Source organism: Nicotiana tabacum, chromosome 3 (assembly GCF_000715075.1).
Source record: "Nicotiana tabacum cultivar K326 chromosome 3, ASM71507v2, whole genome shotgun sequence".
Taxonomy (NCBI): Eukaryota; Viridiplantae; Streptophyta; class Magnoliopsida; order Solanales; family Solanaceae; genus Nicotiana; species Nicotiana tabacum.
In genome coordinates, this window is record NC_134082.1 from 105,734,569 (window position 1) to 105,759,057 (window position 24,489).

At 36.3% G+C, this 24,489-nt stretch overlaps 1 non-coding gene across 1 annotated transcript; it reads right to left on the reverse strand.

The window, feature by feature from the left end:
• Positions 1–14,326: 14,326 nt before the first annotated feature.
• Positions 14,327–14,399, reverse strand: TRNAR-UCU (transfer RNA arginine (anticodon UCU)). The gene has a single exon. It is a non-coding gene; the product is annotated as a tRNA-Arg (tRNA).
• Between the last annotated feature and the right edge of the window lie 10,090 nt (positions 14,400–24,489).

Below are 24,489 nucleotides of genomic sequence, written 5' to 3' on the forward strand. Positions count from 1 at the left end.
TTTTCAGACCTTAGTAGATGCTCGTGACTTGTGACACCCCAATGTCGGGCTTGTATATTTATTTTGCACTGTTTATTTAGACTTTCATTATGAAATATTTGATTAATTAAAGACTTAAAAATGACTTTTATTGATTAATGATTGATTCGGGAATTGTGTCGGCTGGCCTAGTTTTACGATAGGCACCATCACGACTGGGTCGGTTTTAGGATCGTGACAGTTGCGTAACAATGAATTTAACAATATGATACAATAAAATTTAAGTAACAATCAAAACAAACATCGTATTTAAAGTAAAAATACGATACAATACAATTGGTAACAACCATCCAAACAAGCTATAAAACGTACATCCGTATCTAATTAGCAAGCCATTAATTACATAAAAATATCTTCTTGATTAAATTATCAAAAGAAAAGAAACTTTATGATAGGTTATATATGTATCTTTGTTATGTTTTGATGATCTACCAAGCTTATTGTTAAGAATCAGTTAGGGAACCTGTTACACATCCTCAAGACCTTAAGATCAACAAGTATCCAGTTAGGGACATGGTTCAACTCTTCAGAGTCGAAGTAACAACGGAGGTAACAGATAGGTACTAGTTCTCATGGTGACTGGACAAGGCAACCGCTCCAGCTGTAAAGTTGCTGCCTGCACATGCAACAATGCAAAAATAGTGCAGCAGTCAACTTTATGGGAAATGCCCTTTACCTACCTTGCTTACATCATTCAAGTAATGTCACAAGTGAATTATTAATATCAAGCAAAGGTAAAACAAAATGCTTGCACATTTAAGATTTGATCAAGTATTCTCTCAAGTCATCCATTATCTTGCAAGTGACTTTCCAGGGCATCAACAACAAAGAACAACATAGCAAAGGACCAGTTCCCTATATTGAGTTATTATATGTCCTTAGTTGTGTTGTACTTTTGTTGAAGTTCTCTACTTGTAATTCCTACTTAGCTTAGTTAGAAGCATTTTGTAGGAAACCCTTTGTAAATCATAAACCCATATGTTTATGTCTTGGCTAGAGTTAGTCGAATTGTAAAGTCTTTGTAATAGAGTTATTGCAAGGTGTCTTGTAATAGAGTTGTTACAAGTTAGTGAGGGATTAAAGGTTAATTCCTAGGTTACAATAGGTTGTAATCTAAAGTTTGTTCGGTAGTGAAGTTGAAATTCTACAAGGGTAGGTCGTGATTTTTAATCCCGTGAGCTGAAAATTTTCCACTTAAAATTCTTCTGTGTCATTTACTTATTGCAATGTGCGTGTGTTCTGTGGAAACTAATAGAGAACCTAGTTCTCTATATAGTTTGGTGGACTCTCGAATTCTATTAACTGGTATCAGAGCGGGTTCTTTCTATCAGGATAACACCTAGAAACGATCCTCATGGCTGCCCCACCAAACTTTGAAGAATGTCTATCTACCTACATGCCACCAAGGTTCAATGGCCAATACTATGGATAGTGGAAGACTAGGATGCACGACTTCATCATGGTTGAAGATTTCGAGCTTTGGGATGTCATCTGTGATGGACCTTTTGTCCCTACCAAGACCATTGGCAACCTAGCTGTAACTATTCCCAAAACAAGAAAGTAATTCAATTACGCTGATCGAAAGACCATAGAAAAGAATTTTCGTGCTAAGAAAATTCTTATTTGTGGCATTGGTCTTGATGAATATAACAGGATATCGGCATGCCAATCAGCTAAGGAAATCTGGGAAGCTCTCCAAACAACTCATGAAGGAACAACACAAGTCAAGCAATCAAAGATTGACATGCTTATAACTGAATATGAGCTTTTCAGAATGAAAGATGATGAATCCATCCAAGTCATGCATACTCATTTCACCTCTATCATCAATGAGCTTCACTCTTTTGGAGAAATCATTCCAAGAAACAAACTTCTCAGGAAAATACTCAGTGTCCTACCCAGCTCCTGGGAAAGCAAAGTGAACGCTATCATGGAGGAAAAGGACTTGCAGAAGCTGACCATAGATGAACTTGTTGGTAATCTGAAAACATATGAAATGAAGAAGAAGAAGAAGAAGAAGAAGAAGAAGGACAGCGAAAGAAGAGAGCCCAAAAGGGAGAAAAACCTGGTCCTCAAGACGGACAACAATGATTCAAGTGATGAGGATACTCACATGGTTTACCAGACAAAAAGATTCCAGAAAATGGTTCGCAGAAATGGAGGCATTCCAAAAAGGGGCAGTTCTGTCAAGCCAAAAAATTATGACCTATGTCATAAATGTGGCAAGCCGGGACACTTCATCAAAGACTATCCCCTTCTAAAGCAAGATCAATTCAAGCCCAACATAGACAAAGCAGCCAAGAGGAACCTGGTTCTTGATAAACGCTTTAAGAGGAAGAATGTCGCTGATAATGTTGTGAAACAAGCTCTTGCTGAATGGGGAGACTCCTCCAGAGAATCTAAAGAAGATAATGATCAAGGTGACAGCTCCATGATGGCAGTGGAAAGTGAAGCAGCTGAGTATGATTCCATTTTTACCTTGATAGCACAGTCTGATGATGATGGAGATGACGATGATGATGGTGAGGTAAACTTTCCAGATGTTCAAAGAAATCTAAAGTCTTATTCTCCAAAAGAAAACTTATGTCTTTGGCAAATGTTCTAATTGATGCTTATCATAGCCTTATAAATGATAAATATGCTTTAACTGTGAACTAGGAGAAGTAGAACAGTCTCAAGATGACCTGGTAGTCGTTATGGCTGAATTAAAGGAAACAATTGAGAGTCTTAAGAAAGAAAAGGAAGCCTTAACTGAAAAAATTAGAATTATAGAACATGAGAGAGATGATCTTGTGGTTGTTGTAGTTGATCTAAAATAAACCATTGAGGGTGTTAAAAGGTAGAAAGAAGTTTTAACTGAGAGAGTTGCTAGCATTGAGCATGAGAGAGATGACCTATTAGTGGTGGTGGTAGACCTAAAGGAAACAATTGAGAAACTTAAAATGGAGGGTAGGCTTGGGAACACTCAAAAGGGAAAGGAAATTGCAAGTGAGACATACTTTAAGCTTGAAAATGAGTTAAATCAGTGAAATCTAGTTTGTGTGCCGAGCTTGAGAAAAACAAACAACTTCAGGAAGAACTAGGAAGAGTGAAGAGTGATCTTGAAAAATCACTTAAATAGACCCGGTCCTCTGATGCTATCACTGCCTTGTACACAAATAATGGGGGAAACAGACAGGAAATCAGGTTCCAAAGGGAAAAGACTCCTTACAACCCTCATAACAAGTACGTTACTGTACCTGACAATTGGTTTTGCACTCACTGTGGCAACACTGGGCACTTTAAAGAAAATTGTAAGGCCAGATTTCAGTCTCAACAGAAAAACAAAGTTTTTGCTGAAAAAGTAACTACTACTAGAGGACCTAGTCCTTCATATAAAAAATGTGTGATGCCTGCTTGGACCAAAAGAGCCCTTATTCACCCTTTTCCTCGTTATAAGGGACCCAAACTCGTTTGGGCTCCTAAGTCTAACTCTTGATTTTCTTGTGCAGGGAACAATGAAAAGGAGCAGCCAATAATGGTACATGGATAGCAGTTGCTCAAAGAACATGAAATGATTTCCTTTCACTGAAAGCCTTGTAGGGAGGGAGTGTACCCTTTGGAAATGGCAAGAAGGGATATATTCTAGGAGTTGGAAGGATTGAGAAGTCTCTCTCTCACTCAATTAAAAATGTATATTGCATGAACGGGTCGAAGTATAGCTTGTTGAGCGTTTCCCAAATCTGTGACAAGGGAACAAAGTGGAATTTGTGTCCAAGATATGCACAGTCACAAATCTCGTGACTGGTGAGGTGGTGCTAGTGGCAAAAAGATATAAAAATATCTACGTTGCTAACTTTGAGTCCTTGCAAAATAGGGATCTCAGTTGTCTGAGTGTTGTTGATGATGATGCTGAACTATGGCACAAAAGGCTGGGTCATGCTAGTTTCACATTGCTGAACAATTGGTCAGGAAGGACCTGGTTCGTGGTCTGCCCAAGTCAACCTTCAAGGATCATAAAGTGTGATGCATGTGTAAAAGGAAAGCAAGTCAGATCCTCGTTCAAGCCCAAAAAGGAAGTTAGTACCTCAAAACCACTTGATCTTCTTCACATGGATCTATATGGACCTATGAGGGTGCCAAGCAGAGGAGGAAAGAGATATATCTTTATTATAGTGGACGACTATTCTAGATTTACCTAGACTCTGTTTCTTAGAACCAAGGATGAGACTTTTCAAATGTTTGTTGCCTTTGTCAAAAAGATCCAGGTGAAGATGGGTAATAAGGTAGCATGCATCAGATCTAACCATGGAACAGAATTTGACACTGCCAAATTCGCCGAATTCTGCTGAAAATGGTATCACTCACAATTTTTCAGCTCCAAGAACACCTCAACAAAATGGTGTTGTGGAGAGGAAGAATAAGACTCTTGAAGATATGGCAAGAACAATGTTGATTGATAGTGGGATCGCAAAATGTTTCTGGGCAGAAGCTGTCAATACTGCTTGCTATTTGGTGAACAGGTGCATGATCAGGTCCCTTCTGAACAAAACTCCATATGAACTGCAGAATGGAAGGAAGCCCAAGCTGACACATCTAAGGACCTTTGGCTGTAAATATTTCATTCTCAACAATGGAAAGGAAGCACTTGGAAAATGCGATGCCAAAAGCGATGAAGGAATCTTTCTGGGTTATTCATCAAAAAGCAAAGCCTATAAATATACAACAAGAGAACTCACAGTGTTGAGGAAAGCATACATGTGATCTTTGATGAATCCAATCACTTGTGTGGGAGGGATTCTCATGACAAGAGTGATCAAGATGGGGAGCAGTCAACTGTCCCTGGTGAAGTTATTGACATGGAAAATGGAAAGGCTGAAATGATAAACCACGTCAAAGAGTCAATTGAGAGTGGTGCAACCATATCTCCAACTGATGGAGAGGAACCTGGTCCCTCAATCACAATAACTGAAGCTGAAAACAGTGTTGTCGATGTTGTTCAAGGGACCCCACATGCTGAGATGAGGAACAATCAAGGTTTACAGTCAGAAATACCTAAATCCTCTCACAACGACGTTCAGGTGTCTAACTGGAAGCACAAAAGTTCACACCCCCTTGATAACATAATCACTCCTCTTGATTCAAGAATTCAAACCAGATCAAAGGCCAGAAACTCACTTGGCTTCTCAGCCTTTCTCTTAAATAGAGCCCAAAAATATCAAAGAGGCATTGAAAGATGCAGACTGGATTACATCCATACAAGAGGAACTCTATCAATTTGAGAGGAACAATGTATGGAATCTGGTTCCTCGACCGACAGATCAAACTGTTATATGAACCAGGTGTGTATTCAGGAACAAACTTGATGAGTTTGGAAACACAACATGAAACAAGGCAAGGCTTGTAGTTCAAGGCTACAATCAGGAAGAAGAGATTGACTATGATGAAACTTTTGCTTCAGTTGCTCTAATGGAGGCTATCAGAATACTTATTTCCTTTGCATCACATATGGAATTCACATTGTTTTAAATGGATGTCAAAAGTGCATTTCTGAATGGGTTTCTAAAAGAAAAAGTTTTCGTCAAGCAGCTCTTGGATTTGAGAATCATGAGCATCCTGAGCATGTCTTTAAACTCGACAAGGCTTTATATGGGCTAAAGTAGGCTCCCCGTGCTTGGTATGAAAGGTTGTCAAAATTCCTTCTAGAAAATGACTTTATAAAAGGAAAAATCGACAATACTCTTTTTCTAAAGAAACGAGGAAGGAACCTGCTCATTGTGCAAGTCTATGTTGATGAAATTATCTGTGGAGCAACAGCTGATTTCCGATGTGAAGAATTTGCAAAACTCATGGGAAGTGAGTTTGAAATAAGTATGATGGGGAAACAAACTTCTTCCTGGGTCTACAAGTGAAGCAATCTCAAAAGGGGACAATGACAAGCCAACAAAAGTACATCAAAGAGTTGTTGAAGAGATTTGACATGAAAACATAAAAAATCATTGATAATCCCATCTCCACAGCTACTCGTCTAGACATGGATAAACCTGGTTCCCCTGTTAATCAGACCATGTATAGAGGTATCATAAGGTCACTTCTATACCTCACAACAAGCAAACTAGATATTATTTTTAGTTTGGGTCTTTGTGCCAAATTTCAATCCAATCCAAAGGAATCTTATTTGAAAGTTGCCAAAAGAATCCTAAGATATCTTAAAGGAACATAGGACCTGGTTCTCTACTATCCCTCAGGAGACAATTTTGATCTAGTTGGGTATGCAGATGCTAACTACACTGGGTATCTAGTGGACAGGAAAAGCACTTCTGGCATGACACATTTTCTGGGATCATGTCTAGTTTCATGGGCCACATAGGAAACAAACCTCGATAGCACTCTCAACTGCATAAGTAGAATATGTAGCAGTTGCCTCTTGCTGTGCTCAACTATTGTGGATTAAGCAGCAGTTGGAAGACTTTGGAGTGTTCTCTAACTGCGTGCCCCTACTGTGTGACAATACCAGTGCACTCAACATGGCCAAGAATCTAGTCCAACATAAGAGAACTAAGCACATTGATGTGTGTCACCACTTCCTCAGTGACAATGTTGAAAAAGGGCTCATCTGTATAAAATTTTGTAGCACAGAAGATCAGATTGCAGAATATACACCAAAGCCCAGAGCAAAGAACATTTTGAAAGAAATCACCTAGCACTGGGGTTGATATAGCCTAACTGAGAACCTGGTCCCTTAATGATTGGATGTGAAAGAAATGTACAGGTAAAATTAGCTAAAAAGTATTTTCTGGCAAAGTCTAACTCATCTCTATACTGTTATAGGTAGACACGCATGATGATTACAGAGCAAATAAGCAGCTAATGCATTGCACGTTGGTCTAAAGGGTGAAGCTTACACTTGCAAAACTCGTCAGGGAACTTGGTTCTCTCGACACAGGTTAGTAGTTTCTCTATTCTCTCATGCATAATTTTGAATGGTTGAAACAAGTACCACGTCATCATAGTGTCAGTTCATTTTTTTTCTTTTGCGTCTTTTGAACACAAGAGTCTCACCCGTTAGGAAGCGACTCGACTCCCAAAACTGCCGCCTTTTTTTAACCGGCCCCTCATACCTCTTAAGTACATCCCTTCACCATCAGTATCACTACTATTCATATCAAAACTCCAAAATTTCCATTTTGTCTCTCTTAAAACCAATATTCTCTCCTCTCCAACTCACTGATTCCCACCATGTCTGAACAACAGGGAACCCTAAATGTTCCAAGTATCACCCTCACTGAGTCTCCACCTGTTAAAACGCTGATCACAGAATCCTTACTCACCACCACTACCAGTCCAAACCCTAAGGCAGAGACACCACCTCCCCTTGTTTCCTCTCCTGCCCAATCGAGTACTGGTTCTCATTGAAGTTGCAAAACTTCAACTCCTAAGAAGTTTGTGGCTACGAACTCTCCTTCTACCTCGCCGGAAAAAATGGGTGAACAAGATACAGTTGAAAAAGAGGAAAATCAAGAAATCTACCGTCTTCTTATAGAAGAAGGCTCTAATGCAGACCAAACTGCTGATCCTATCAATACTAACTCAACAATGTTAGTTCCTAGTCTTGAGTCGACAGGTAATGCTCCTCCCTCTCTTGAGTTTTCATTAGAGTTACAAGAAAAGGAAACAATAAAAACCATGTTGTCTATAGCTGCTGAAGGGGTTGTTATCGAGGAAGGTGAGGGTGTGTCTAAGCCTCAAGGGAAAGAAACTAAGACCTGTGTGGAGAATAGGGAGCTTATGCATTTTGAATCATCAGCATCATCCAGTGCTACTAGGGAACCTACTGAAGGACCTGATCCCTCCTCGGAGGATCCAACTCAGGCATCCTCTCAAGAACCCTAGGTCAGTACTAACCCTGCTCCCTCTCCTCATTTCTATGTTGAGCCTCTATCTGTGGTTGTCCCTGAGATGAGATATGTATCTGGAGAAGAAAATAGGGATAGTGAAGAGGATTCCGATGAAATGTCGATTGCTAGCTTGACTAGGTGTAGACCAGTTATTACTCAAGAGCCAGCTCCCAAACGACCTACTATAAGCTTACAAAATAAGGAGGCTCTTGAGTCTGCTCTTAAGAAAAGCCAAGACAATCAAAGGAGGAGGAAATTGGTGAAAGATGGGAAGTCTGTAAATGAGAAGAAAGTGCATGTTGTCACTATGGATGGTGAAGCAGATTAAGAACCTGGTTCCTTGACTCACAAGTGCTCACAGAAGCACACTCTCCCCAAGCCTAAAAAGGGATCTTCTATGAATGCTGACAGTCTGAACAAGTTTGATGATGTTATCTCTAGTGAAAATTTCGTGGAAGAATCTGGTGACAAGTTAGTGGAAGAATCTGGTGCCAAGATGGTGCAAGAATTAGGTGAAAATTTATTTAAGAAGACAGTGCCTGTGAAGTTTGTTGAGAAGGGAAAAAGTGTTCGCCAATCTGTATACAGGAAAGTTGATACCGATGAGGAACCTGGTTCCTCCAAGAAGGCCAAAGTTGATGATTCCCAGAGTGATGGGAAATAGAAATTGAAACATCAGAAGGTATTATGGGGCCGCACATTTGCCCTTGACATTTTGTAAGAGGCTGTAATGCAAAAATTGGTTGAAATTTGTGAGATTCAATAGTGGATACACTTGTTCACAGGAGATGCTCCCAAAGTATATGAGGAGGAAGTGCCTAGCTTCTATGCTGACTTCTTCAAAGTTGAGGATGACCATATCTGCATGCTGGTGAATGGGGTCGACTTTGCTGTGTTGGAGGTCTATTCTGGGTGTACCTACTGAAGGGTTGTCTATTGTTCAGGGAACCTGCTCTTCAAACTTCAAAAACGCTATCCTAAAGGATAGAGCAGTTCAGCAAGGGGAACGGGTACAGAAGAAGGCTCTCCTTCCAGTGTACCAATTGTTGTTTGAAATGGTGAACAAGGTCTTGCTCCATCGTGTTGAGAGAAAATCCATTACTTCTCATACAGACCTGGTTCTCATGGAAGCGCTGGATAACTACACAACCATCAACTTGCCTGGCTCATGATAGAGAACATACAAAAAGTGGCAGAGTTCAAAGATGGTAATCATGGGTTGCCTTACGCGTTCCTTCTTACTAAGATATTTGAGTACTTCAAAGTTCCCTTGGGAGAAGCAAAAGTGGGCACTTGTAAGCAAACCTTCTCCAAAATCACTCTCGAAGAATGTGAGTGCATTAACAAGGTTGGAGGAGTTGGAAGCAATTCCACTATCTCTCAGTTGATCAACGCTCAAAATTGTGCCACTGCTGAGATCAGGCAGTTGAAAGTAAGGAATGCTATTCTTGAGGGTCAGCTAAGTTAGCTTCAGGAGGTACCTGGTTCCAGTATCTCTCAAAGCACAGAGGTTGCCTGTCTAACCAAGGAAAATGCTAAGCTCAAGAAACAAGTTGAGGACCCGAAGGACAAACTGCTCAATAAGCAAATGTCGGCGAATGCTCGAATGGATTTAGTCCTCAAAACCCTTGCCTTTTCCTATCTCCTTCCAGTGCTCCCTAGAAAGTGTCCCCCTCCAGTGTCCAGTTTTTAAGTGTCTGTTTCTTAGGTTAGTTTCTGATGATAATTGTGGTTGGTACTTTTTTTTTTGTTCTGAATTGTGGATGGTTGTTGGCAATATTGAAACTACTCCCTGTCTTAAAATCCAAATTGTTTAATGAAATCTTTTCTCTTTTTGCTATGTATGTCTTACTCTTATGTTCTGTTTTTAGTCATGTTGTGTGCACATAAGTGACATGAGTTAACTCAAGCTAGACTTCTTTTTTCTTAAGGCCTGCTATTAACCTTTTTATGATGCCAAAAGAGGGAAAAATAATTCAGGGGGAACAGATTCAAGGGGAATACAGGAAATGTGAATGTCATTCTGGCTCTTAATGGGAACTTGAATTATAAGTTTGTCATCATTAAAAAGGGAAAAATTGATAGGTTATATTTGTATCCTTGTTATATTTTGATGATCTGACAAACTTATTGTTAAGAACCAGTTAGTGAACTTGTGACACATCCTTAAGACCTTAAGATCAACAAGTCTCCAGTTGGGGACATGGTTCAACTCTTCAGAGTCAAAGGAATAACGGATGGAACAAATAGGTACTAGTTCACGTGGTGACTGGACAAGTCAACTGCTCCAGCTGTAAAGTTGCTGCCTGCACGCGCAACAGTGCAAAAACAGTACAACAGTCAACTTTATGGGGAATGCCCTTTACCTACTTGCTTACATAATTCAAGTGATGCAACAAATAAATTATTAACATCAAGCAAAGGTAAAACAAAATACTTGCACATTCAAGATTTGATCAAGTATTCTCTCAATTCATCCATTATCTTGCAAGTGACTTTCCAGGGCGTCAACAACAAAGAACAACATAGCAACGCACCAGTTATCTATATTGAGTTATTACAAGTTCTTAGTTGTGTTGTACCTTTGTTGAAGTTCTCTACTTGTAATTCCTATTTAGCTTAATTAGAAGCATCATGTAGGAAACCCTTTGTAAATCATAAACCCTTGTTTTTGTATCTTAGCTAGAGTTAGTCGAATTTTAAAGTCTTGTAATAGAGTTATTACAAAGTGGCTTGTAATAGAGTTGTTACAAGCTAGTGAGAGATTAAGAGGTTAATTCCTAGGTTACAATAGGTTGTAATCTAAAGTTTGCTCAATATTGAAGTTGAAATCCTATAAGGGTAGGTCGTGATTTTTAATCTCGTGAACTGTAAATTTTTCACGTAAAATTCTTCTGTGTCACTGTATAATTTGGTGGACCTTCGAATTCTATCACTTTATTTCATTGTTTCTCAATATTCACGAGACATTTTTTATGATTGCAAGTAACCTAACGTGAAGCCTGGGTATACCAAATATGACAACATACACAAAAGTTGAGTACGAAGTAAGAACTCGATCGACAATTATTTGTTTATTTCGGCAATTTATAATTATAAATTACAATGAGAAAACTATCCTCTATAACCCCTCAAAATTTTAATAGCTCATGTTTTTTTTTTACTGATACGAAATGGTCCTTCGGCCCAAACTTATTGCATCTAATAACCCGAAATATCTATTTTGTATATTTTTTGTATAGTGACAGTCTGTTTTGTATATTGACAGTCTATTTTGTATAGTGACAGTCTATTTTATATAGTAACAGTCTATTTAGTATATATTTTGTATAGTGATAGTCTATTTTGTATATATTTTGTATAATGACAGTCTATTTAGTATATATTTTGTATAGTGATAGTCTATTTTGTATATATTTTGTATAATGACAGTCTATTGTATATAAATTGTATAGTGGCGGTCTATTTAGTATATTTTTGTATAGTGACGGTCTATTTTATATATATTTTGTATAGTGACATTATATTTAGTATATTTTTTGTATAATAACAGCTTATTTTTGTATATGTTTTGTATAGTAACAGTCTATTGTATATAAATTGCATATTGGCAGTTTTCAGCCATTTTTTACCATCATTTATTCTCCTTTGAGCATAATTTGTTTAATCGTTTGTCTAAAACTTACGTATTTTATTAAAAAAACTGCATAGTGAATAGTACGAGTTATATGTGTCATTTACGTGTTAACTTACATATGTAATTCTAAAACGAATTTTTACATTCCTATGCCACATAGGAAACTTTATTACCTTTAATGTTTAAGGTTTGACTTAATTATACTTAGTATATCAAATTACCAATTTTATACCATAGTTTATTTTAACCTAAAAAGCTAGCATCCTTACCTTGAGCAGTTTTTGTTAACATATTAAAATATGTCACCTAATTGAGTCCTGCTCATAATTTTTTTTAAATGACAATGACGAAGGAATGCTGAGTAATATAATACGTACACTTTTCATGGATCGAGAATTCAAATTTTGTAAAAAATTGAAGAGCAGATATCACAATCATTTTTATATTCTAGTCGTATCATTAGGCTACGTACAACCATGTGATGGAGAGTATTAATTTTGTAAAATTTGAACTTAAGTTTGATAAATAAATATTTGTTTGTTTCTTTATTTAATTACATATTAATATTCCCACCATGGATTATTAATTATCAGTTTATCTTTTAGTCCAAAGCCATAAAGTAAAAGAACCACAACATTAGTGTATCAACTACATCTTCTTAACAACAATTGAAGAATGTAAAAATTCCTTTGTTACAATTGAAAACAATGCATCTACAATCAGAATATAAATAATCTATAATTCATCTACAAAATATCTACAAACTGGGTATATTGAATTTTAATATCCCAATTTCCATTCGATTGTAGTTTAATTGGGATTTTCGACATAATTGCATTTTTTCCAGAAGATTTGTAGAAGTTTTAGTCATTTTTTATTTGTGAAAACAGAAAACAAAGCATCTACAATTAGAATACAAATAATCTACAATTTATCTACAAACTGGGTACATTGAATTTTTATATCCCAATTCCCATTCAATTGTAGCATAATTGGAATTTTTGACATAATTGCGTTTTTTCAGAAGATTTGTAGAAGTTTTAGTCGTTTTTTATTTGTGAAAATAAAAAATAAAGCATCTACAATCAGAATACAAATAATCGACAATTTATCTGCAATTTCTGCAATATGTCTTCTTCTTCTTCTTCTTCTTCTTCGAGTTTCAATCTGAAATTCAGTCAAAACCAAGTCTAATCTTCACCAAAACCCCTCAAAATTGAGATATAAACTCCAAACCATATTCCCGATTATTTTCAACAACACCCAATCCAAACAAATAATGATTTTTGAAAATCCAAATTTAAATTCAAAGCTTTCAAGCTTTTAATGACTGTCAATGGTGGAATTGCTACTCTCTTTTCATTTGCTTTGTATTAGTGAAATTTGCGATTGATAAATAGAGAGGGATGTAGAGAGAAGTCGAATATATATATGATATTTGGATAATTTTCTATATTAATGATCTGGCAAATTACTAATGATTTCGTAGATTTTCTAAATTACTTTTACAAATGATGAACATATAAATAAAGTTAACTATTTTGAGATGTTGATTGTAATATTCAGTTTCATAAAGTCAATATAAAGTAATTGTTCAGTATCTTTTCCTTTCCTTTAATGTTCAGCTTCACAAAGTCAATAAAGAAAAAATAAAATAGGGGTGAAGGGCATCTAACGGCAATTCGATGGTGCACGGAATCTTTACCAGTCAAAAGCAAAAACTGGTAAGGAATTAGGAAGGAATCAGCTCGTAATAATTAATATTTAATGAATGGTATAATAATTGTAGAAAAATTGTGAACATGACGGGTAAATATGAAACTATGCACATTTTTGGTAATAAGGTTTCATATATGGTATAGGAAGGAAAAAACCTCATTGTAAAATCAACGAGAATTACGTTTGCCAAGGTAAGGGTAACTATGTGAGTAACGACAAATGTATTTCTGTTGGAGGGAAAAGTTAAGGCAATTTTTAACATGTTTTGCATTCAATTATATGTTATAAAACGAAGTAGTGTTGCAGCAAAGTTTTATTTTGAACAAAATCAATTTTAGGAATGATTTTTTTGGGAGGATAAAGTGGAAGAAAATGCCATGTTACTAGTGGAATTTGAACCTTTTATCTAAACAAGTGTGTGGACAGTGAACTCATGTTAGAAAGGATATGTGATTGTTGTGGTTTATGGTCAAATTAGTGGAACGACGTAATTTCGAGAAATGGCGGAGGAGGAGGAAGAGAGAGCAGTACTGAAAAGAGAGCTGGAGCTTCAATTTTGGGCTATAAAATGTGTCTTGTATTTTTGGGCTAGCCACTAGAAGTACTTTTGGGCTATAAAATGTATCTTATAATTTTGGGCTACTGAATGTTATAGGTTTGACTATAAATGATATTTGCTCAATTACAATCCTTCTTAAACGGTCCAATAAGACTTGTTTTCCCGGATTCTGTAAAGGCAAAAGTGCTCCTATTAAAAATCTTACTCTATTGTAGTTGTTTGGGTCGAATAGACAATAGTAGCTGCTTCAGTATCATAAAGAATTGTAAGTCGTATACTATCTTTTTAAACTTTAACAAAATTTGGCCGCTTTAAATGGTATCAATTTTTGGATTTGCAAAAACGTGCTTACTAGGGAATCGCAGGGTCTAGCTCCATTGCCTGGCTAATAAACACGATAAACTGTAGTGTGTTTTCTTTTCTTGTTTGTTCCGCAACAGAGGGGGATCCACCCAATAAATATAAATATAAAAAAAAAAAAAAAAAACAAGGATACACGCCCAGTGGGACTCGAACCCACAATCGCTTGATTAGAAGTCAAGCGCCTTATCCATTAGGCCATGGGCGCTCTTGTTTAATTAGTTTTACAAAATAACTTATTAATAATAAGTAAATATTAGTACCTATAATGCTAATACTTGTCAAAATTAATACCTAATACGCGATAATAGTGTCAGGAACTTAAAGATATCTCTTACTTGGCCTCTGCCGCTCTATAGACAACTGAGTTGAAAGAGAGGAAACTCATCTGCGCAATACCACCAGTCCTAAGTATCGGCAGATCTTCGTCTGTATAGTGGTTTTGCCTATAACAATTCATATCATGGAAAACTTTTAGAGGCCGTTTGGTATGTGGACAAGTACAAATAATCTTGGGATTAAAGTTTAGTACCACTTTATTTCTTGTTTGGTTACTATTTTGGATAAGTTATTCCAGGATTAAAAATAGTACTGGAATAATTTTTACCTACCAGAGGGTGGAATAATAATTCCAGAATAAAGCAGTAAAATTGAAAATCTCAGGATTAATACAATATACCAAATAATCAATAAAAGATAATCTCAGTATAACTAATCTCAGCATTACCAGTGGCGCGGAGCTACTAAGGCTGCTCGGTGGGCCGGGCCTGAACCGGACCGGACCGGGCCCGCGGTCCTAACGGGCCTGGTGGGCCTGGTGGGCCGGTCCTGGGTGGGCCGGTCCTGGTGGTCCTCAGAAGACCGTGACGGGCCGGTCTTCTTGTTTGAGCCCACGAGCCCGGGACCGTTTAGCCCGGGACCGTCAGGCGGGCCTGGGCCGGTCCTGGCGGGCCTGACGGGCCCAACGGCTATTTTTTTTTTTTTTTAAAAAAAAATTAAAATTCTCCAACGGCCATATTTAAAATCTAGCCGTTTGGGCTGAAAATATGACCGTTTTTAAGTTTAAAAAATGGCCATTTGACCCCCAAACTTTATATAATTACACTTTTCCCCATTTCTCAACTATAAATATCCCCTCATTCTTTCATTTTTATTCACCAATTCATCAATATCTCTCAATCTCTCTCAATCTCTCTACTACAATTACTTAATTTATTGTTGAAATTTCGTGAAAAATTGTGAAGTTGTTGAATTGAAGTTTTCAAGTGTTCAACGATTTTCAATTTTCAAGAAGTTGTTCGGCAATCCGGTAAACTCGTTTCAACTCTTACGTTTTAAGAATATATTTTTGTGTGGTTTAATTTGCATAATTATAATTAATATGACATTTACTTTGAAAAAAATGTTTGGTAAAGGAAAAGATAAAACCGGTGAAAGTAGTGACCAACCAACTACCCTTCCCCCGGCTCCTCGACCTAGAAAAGATAAGCAAGTTGAAAGTAGTCGCCAACCTAGACGTCCTCCTCCTTCCGTAATTCTTGATAGTGATCACCCTTGTTTTCAATTTACCGATGGTGAATTTTATCATAATGTTGCACCAGGTGAAAGATTAGATGATGAAATTATGAATGCTCTTTATCCTAATGAAACCATCTTAGAAAATAATGAGGAAAATGAGGATGATGATGAAACCCAAGCACCGGATTTAGATGATACACCTACTAGTCCTCTTAATAACCCAACTGATGCACCAGTCGACCCACCTGTAGAAACTCCTACTTTTAATAGAGAACCTGCTAAACGCCTAGAAACATCATTAGTTTGGAATTTTTTTACTCAAGTAAGAGAACAAAATAAGGCTAAGTGTAAAACTTGTGGGAAATTAATGGTGCATAAATATACTGGAGACCGTAGTGGCACGAGTAGTTTGACTAGGCACATAAAAACACACCCTAGAGATAAGGCTAGATTTTTTCAAATGAAAGCGCAACTAGAGGGGACAAGTGTAGATTCTGCGGTTAACCCTAGTACAGGTTCAAATCTAGTTCAACCAGGAATTAACACTGTCACCGGAGGTATTTTATATTACGATCCAAATAGAGATCGTGAAGAATTAGCAAAGATGATTACTGTTATGTGCTTACCTTATACTTTTGCATCTAATCCTAATTGGGTTCATTATATTAGAAGAGTTTTTAATCCTACTTATAAAGGTTGGCCTCGCGCAACAGTTAAGAGTGATATTTATAAATTCAAACATGAATATGAACAATATTTGCGGTATTTATTTACTCATATACCTAATCGGATTTCTATTACTACTGATATTGGTAGAAGTGGTAATGATTATGATTATCTAACTGTTACAAGTCATTGGATAGATGAGGAATGGACAATGCAAAAACGCATAATTGCATATAGAATAATTAATTCGCGTCACACAGGTAAGTTTATAGCTAACACTGTTGCAGATATTTATAGATATTTTTGCTTTAGCGATAAAATAATGGCAATTTCAATGGATAATGCTTCTAGTAACACTAGTGCTATAGGCATGCTTACAACAACACTAAATCCTGCATTTACTAATATTTTCCATGTTAGATGTATTTGTCATATTTATCATTTAATTGTCGGTGATGGTATGCGAATATTAAACATAGAAATTGAAAAGGTTAGAATGGCTCTTACTTGGCTTTTTTATTCAAACCGTAGAAGTAGACTTAGAGAGTATTTTAAAAAATGTGATGAATATGGCCTTAGAGAAAGAAAGGTTCCTAAACCTTGCCCGACTAGATGGAATTGTATGTACGAAAGTTTAGTAGTAGCATATGAATATAGAAACCCAATTAATGCAACGTTTAATTCTCGGGTAGGTGGTGAGGATGATGATGAAATGCTTACTACTCAAGATTGGACTAATTTTAAAATTCTTTTAGATTTTTTAGAACATTTTCAAATTGCTACAAATGCATTTTCTGGGCAATATTATCCTACTATTTCAAACTGTTTAGTTTATATTGCAGCACTATCTGATTTGTTTGTTGAATTTTGTGAGGGTGCGGACATTTATGAACTTGCTATAAATGAAATGAAACAAAAGTTTAAAAAATATTTTTTTCTTATCCCTCCTATTTATGGTCTTGCTGCAATGCTAAATCCTACAATGAAATTGGGAGGTCCTCATTTTTTGTATACAAATATCTATAAGGCTTTAGATCTTTCAAATGAGGAAATTGCTACACTTTGCAGATGCAAAAGCTTCAATTAAGATTAATGCTCAAACAGTTTATAATGCTTATCAACTTGCCTTAGAGCATGCTAGGCCAACTATTCCAACCCCTACTTCGTCTAGCTCACAATCGTCTAAAAGAGTTGCGGGCTTAAAAGCTCTTAAATCTTGGACGGAGTTCAAGGGGTCTCAAGGTGAAAATTATGATGAAACTTCACATCTAAATGAGCTTCAAGTTTATTTGTCTCAGGGACTTGAAAAGGAGAATCCAGACGGCTCTTTTGATCTTTTGGAATGGTGGAAGGCAAGGGAAAAACATTTTCCTGTTCTTGCAAGGATGGCTCGGGATATTTTATCAATTCAAGCTTCAACTGTTGCATCAGAGAGCGCTTTCAGTCAAGCAAGACTGCAAATAGGTGATCATAGAGCGTCTATGAGGGATAGCTTGGAAAAATCAGTACTGTTTAGAGATTGGATCCGCTCGGAAAGAAGAAACTTTGGAATTGCAGAAGCACAACCGGCGATAGATGAAGCTTATGAAGAAATGATAGCGGAACTTGCGGAGGATTCGGCTTCGCCCGGAAGTGGTGATGAACAAGCTTCTTTTCCACCACCACCAACGCAACCTCCTCCGAATCTTGAAGGATTTATGAGATTTGTTAGAGATAATACATAGAATAATATGTAACTTGTATTTTGGCACATCTTCCTTAGTTTTTTTTTCCTTCTAATGGTGGTATTAGTACTTTGTTGTGCTCATTCCATTGGGGGAAGGATGACTAAGAAAGATATGCCATTTTTGGTAATAAAATTTATTGCCTCTACCCATGAATATCTTTTCGCAATATTTCTTTGTCTATACTTAGAATTATTTATACATAAGATATAATATATATACTACAAGACAATATATTACTTAGAATTATTTATACATAAGATACAATATATATATACTACAAGAAAATATATTATGCGAATATATATACATAAGATACAATATATATACTACAAGACAATATATTATGCGAATATATATACATAAGATATAATATATATACTACAAGACAATATATTATGCGAATATATATACATAAGATACAATATATATACTACAAGAAAATATATTATGCGAATATATATACACAAGATACAATATATATACTACAAGACAATATATTATGCGAATATATATACATAGGGGAAGAGAGATTTTGGAAATATATTATATTATGCGAATATATATACATAAGATACAATATATATACTACAAGAAAATATATAAGAGAATATATATACATAAGATACAATATATAGACTACAAGACAATATATTATGCATGACAACTTAGTGTTTTACTATTGTTTTGTTATTTTTTTTTTCGTCAAGCACTTTAATAATTAGATCTACATATATACTACATATATATTTTTAATATAGCCATGATACTACAAGAAATTGCCTTAAAAAAAACCCCCGCTAGGCCCGCGAAGCCCACGAGCCCGGCCCGTTAAGCACAGGACCATGTGGGCTTAGGCCCGTCACGGGCCGGTTCCACCCATTGAGCCCACGAAGACCGGGACCGCCAGAGCCCAGGCCCACGAAGCCCGGGACCACGAAGCCCAGCCCGTTAGGCCCACTAAGGCCCGGGTCCGGGCCAAAACACATCATTAGGAGCTACAGTGTCCTAAGGGTAGTCAGGCGAATACACTTCGCCCGAAAATAATACAATATATATAGGTCAAATATTACAATTTACGAAAATGTAATAAAGGTTGAACACACTTGACACAAGAGAGGCAGTCCAGCGACAATTGGTGTTCAAACCAAGTGGAATGTCTCGAGTTCCAACTTCCAACCTCCTTCCTACACTTTTTTACCGTAAAAAATGCACGGAGCGCCTTATTTGGTCTCCCCCCCCCATTTAACTTATATCCACTTTTTAAAAAAGTTTTAACTTGTACCCACTTTTTATTAAACAACTCCAGGCCTCTTTCTCCTTCTCCTTCTCCTTCTCCTCCTTCGTTTTCTTCTTCTCCTTCTTCTTCTTCTTCGACAGAGTTGTTGTAATAGAAATCTCAATATTTTGCACTCCTCCCACAATAGGACTCAATCCTAAAACTAAGCCAGATATCTCATAATTTATGTATGTTAGACTTCTGATAATATTTCTTATATTCCTTCAAGATTATGTCAACCCACAATCCATAAGGGAGTCTAATGACAGTAATCCTAAGATATTTTGTCTTCTAACTTCGTTGCTGCAATTTAATTTTGTAAGAGCTCCTATGAATGCTGAAGTTCAGCAAATATAAACAAAACTTCAGCTCCTAGAATGCTGAAGTTTAGCAAATACAAAACAAACTTCAGCTCCTAGAATGCTGAAGTTTAGCAAATACAAAATAAACTTCAGCTCCTAGAATGCTGAAGTTCAGCAATTACAAACAAACTTCAGCTCCTAGAATGCTTCAGCAATTATAAAACAAACTTCAGCTTCAGAAATTACAAAACAAAAACTTCAGCCAAAGCATGCTGTAGTTTTATTGACCTGAAGTTTGTCATTACACTATGAACTGAAATTTGTGTGATTGCTTTTGCTACTTCAAGCTCGTATGTCTGAAGTTACGCAAAAAATGGGTATGCTTTTGTCACGATCCAATTTAGGATTGTGACCGGCGCTTAGGAGCAAATGCTCTCAAGTAAGCCTCATCGGTAATTTTACAGAAAATCGGACAGAGTTTCCCCTATTTTTGGACTATCCCAAAAATTTTCCTTGTCTCAAATCAGCAACCAAACATCCTAATAGCAATTCAACAATCGACAACTTATCAATTAACCAAAATAGTCTTTACCATTACTAATCAACCCACTAACAACCAGAAATACTAATTTATCTCCGACTTTGATAATAAAGAATGATACTCGACATAAGGCTAATAGCAAAATAATACTCATGACACTAAAAGAATGACCATGAAGTGACTCTAAGAATTCAAAGAAAAGACCATAACAATTGATAAAAATCTCCGCCCACGCGAACAAGTGCGAGGCTCACCAAGAATTCTCAACCTGTGCGCTCTAATTAACGAGATCCTCGCCTGCGTCAACTTTTTTTTAAAAAAAAAAAAATTAGCGAGGAATGAGTCGCTAGCTCAGTGAGTAATAACACTTAACCACAACCGTTTTTAATTTGGAGACAAGTCTTAAAACATGCTAGTATATCAAACAGAAAACAACATAAAAATGCCCTTTCAGAACAATAAATAATTTTCAGTCTTATCACGCTTTTCTTGTAGTAAAATATAATTAACAATTTAGTAATAAGCTCGGTACTGTTAACACCTAATTTTTGACCATGTTTGAATTCTTTTCTCACTTTTCCCACTTACTTCCCATTTCACTACATTTTCCACTCACAAAATTATTCCCTATCCCATTCTTCTTTATTCCCCCACTCCTTGCCCCCACGCTGGTCCCCCCACTCTCCTTTATTCCTCATTCCACTTTCCCTTGTCCCTCATGCTTGTCCCCCTCACACGTTCCCCACTCTCTTTTCCCTCATGCTCTCTACTAAAAACATACACACACACGGTCATCTGGAGGAGAGCCCCCCTCCCCAACTCTCTCCTCTACCCATTTTCTCTCCAAAGACACCGACCCTCCCAAAATGCGGACATAATATACACTCGATATACACTCTATATACACTCGATATACACTCTATATACACTCGATATACCGTGGATATATACGGGCAGAACACCCCCTCCCCAACGTATCTCCTTCTTCTTTCTTCTCAAACCAGAAAACAACGACCTTTTCACCATTAAAACCAGTCCGAAAATCTCTATTAATGCAGCTTTAAAACCAGTTGCGTCGCCCCAAAACCCATGTCCAAAACGACCTCCAATTTAAGCCTCAAAACAGCTTCAGAATTGCAGCGGAAACACACTGCTTCTTCAGCCATCGAACCAGCAGCAGAACCAGCTGCAAACAATTCCGAAATCACCAAAATCGGAGGTTCCGTCGAGGTCTTTGTTCGAGTGCTCATGTCGCGGATCTTGTTTGACTTTTTATTGGGGTTGTAATCTTTGGAATTCATATAGTTTGTCGACGTCGAGAGCTTCGTGTTTTCATCTATTGAAGAAGTTTATTTACTGGATATTAAGGTTCATTCTTACCCTTGCTATTTGAATTCCTTAGTGTTTTTTTTATATTTTGTTTTAAAATTTTCGTTTGCCATTAAATCCTTTTCCATGTGTTTGTTTGGATTCTATTAATCCATCTGTGATGAGAAAGCTTTGAATAATTTTTAATTCTTTGTTGTGATGAACTCTTCCATGACTTTGTTGTGAATACTAAGTGACAGAGCATCTTGCGATTTTGAAGTGAACCAAATAAGTAGATAGCTGATTTTTAAGACAATTCATGGAGCACATAGTAAAATAGATATTTCCGAATTAAATAAATGATACATAACCTTGTTTGGTATACAATCACGTGAGAATAGTTTGAATTGCTTGGTTGTAACCAATATTAGTATTGTGGGTGGTTTACCTTTACGTCGTCAAATATTGAATCATGCTTTAAATATTTCATATGTGAATTCCTTCTGGTTGTCATGTTTTGGATAATATCTAATGATACAATTTTGGTACTGCTACATGGATAATTTAATTAGAGACAAACCAACAGTTCATTGATTTAAGATTTTGAGCTAATAATTTTGGTATCGTTTTCATTAAATAACACATGGCCCTCATGTAATTAATATCAACTCTTTAGAAATCGAGGTGCGCCCTCAATTGAATTTCCATGGCCCTCGCAAATTTAAAAATGCGTAGTTGCTTTAGGCGCATAATTTAGATTACTTTCCTAAATTCGGGTGTGCATTTATGTGACCCAAATCCAAATCTCAACAATGTTAAATAAAATGTGTCATGGACCGCGGGTGCATTTATGTGACGTGGTTCAAGTTGTGTTTTAGATGACATTGAATCTTCCCAAAAAATATATTTAAATAAAAGCGGTTATAAAGTTAAAATTGCACCATAGGCTAAAACATGGATTAAAATCAAGTAAATAGGCCAAATATAACAGTTGAGCGACCGTGCTAGAACCACAGAACCCGGGAATGCCTAACACCTTCTCCCGGGTTAATAGAATTCCTTACTTAGAATTTCTGGTTCGCAAACTTCAAAAGGAAAGTCGAATTTCCTCGATTTGGGATTTAAAATAAACCGGTGACTTGGAACGCCAATTAAAATATTCCAAGTGGCGACTCTGAAATAAATAAACTAATCCCATTTCGAATATTGTCACTTAAATTGGAAAAACTCCCTCACGCATTTATCCTTCGGGGTAGGCGCGCAAAAAGGAGGTGTGACAGCTCTGGCGACTCTGCTGGGGAACGAACCCAGAATCTCTGGTTCAGGGTTCAGAATTCGAGCTTAGAATAATTGTTATATTTGGCTTTATTATCTGATCTTTATTACATGTTTGGGCATAACGTGCTAAATGTTGTCTTTTACCGCTTTGATATTATCTGAACTGTATATAAACTGTGCCGAAACTCTTCTCTTCTTACCTCCGGAGAGGAGCTTGCTGGTCAAGACTCCCTATTTTGTTAGTGTCATAACCTGAAATAAGAAAGAAACCGGACAAGTTACAAAGCCGGACGATCTCGCGGGTCCCCGGTACGTAGCCCCCTCCTCGACTCGAGTTGTCCACTCGGGTACACTGTCTAGAACATATACCCAGGATGAACCTAGTATAACAAAACCTCATGCCGGATCCCTAGTAGGAACGCTTATTTGCATCATATTGCATTTGACATAGGGGACTCAACACAGGGGTTGGGTCCGTCTAGGACAAGCAACCCGAAATAAGAAGACCATCCTGCTGCATCCCGTTTCTTTTGCGCATTTATTTGCTTCAGATCTGCATGCTGACCGGTTTTTGAGATTAAAAAAAAAACAAAACAAAAAATCTTTTTTTAAGAAGAAAAGAAAAATAGCAGCGTAGGGAGATAACTACTTATTTTTAAAACCAATGTCCAAGTAGTGTCAAAACCTCGCCGAAATTTTCTTTAAAAAAAATGAAAACAAAATTTGTCTTTTAGTTTGATTTATTAAAAAAAACACATACAATACAAAAAATATAGTTCCTTTTAATCGCTCTCAAAAAATAGTCGTTTAAAATTAAAATAAAAAAAGAAAATTCAAAATTTTTTTTTTTCTTTTGTAGAATCTCTTTCATAAATTCAAACTAATAGTCCAAATATTTCCTTAAGAGATTTTTTGAAATTTCAAAAAAGTGAAAAGAAGTTAAAATTCAAAATGTTTCTTTAGTCGTCGTTTCTCTTCAAAAATATATATATAAAAAAAAATCGAAATCCAAAATATTTTCTCATTTTTGCTTTAAAAGTGTTTTATTCAAAAAAGGGGTTTAGTTTATTCCTGATCGGACTGAACTATGCGGGTCTGATTCTCACCGGATGTGAGATACGTAGGCAAACCTCATCGGTTCCGACCCCAATTTTCAAAAAAACCAAAAAAATATTTTTCATTAGTTCCTTCTTTAGAAATCTTTCCTTAGAAAATTCAAAAAAAAAAGAAGAAGTTTTTAAAACTAAAAAAAAGGGTAGTTTCCTTCTTTCTGAAGTATTTCATACGGAAAAAGAAATAAAAGAAAAAAATAATAATAAAAGAAATAAAAAATCAAAATCCAAAATACGGGTTTCCTTTATTTTGAAGTATTTTTCCAAAAAATCAAAAAAAAATCAGAAAAAAGGAGAATCAATATATATATATATATATATATATATATATATATATATATATAATATATATATATATATATATTCGTTCTTTTAAAGACTTTCCTTCTTTAAAAGTCTTTCTTTCGTAAATGTCATAGAATTAAAAAATTAAAGTCCAAAAATATTTTCATTTTTCTTTAGAAGTACTTTTGTAAATTTAAAAATAAAAAAAATAAAAAATAAACTCGAAAATCCAAAATATTTTCTTAAAAGTGCCTCTTTCGAAAATTAAGAGACGACAGCCAAAAT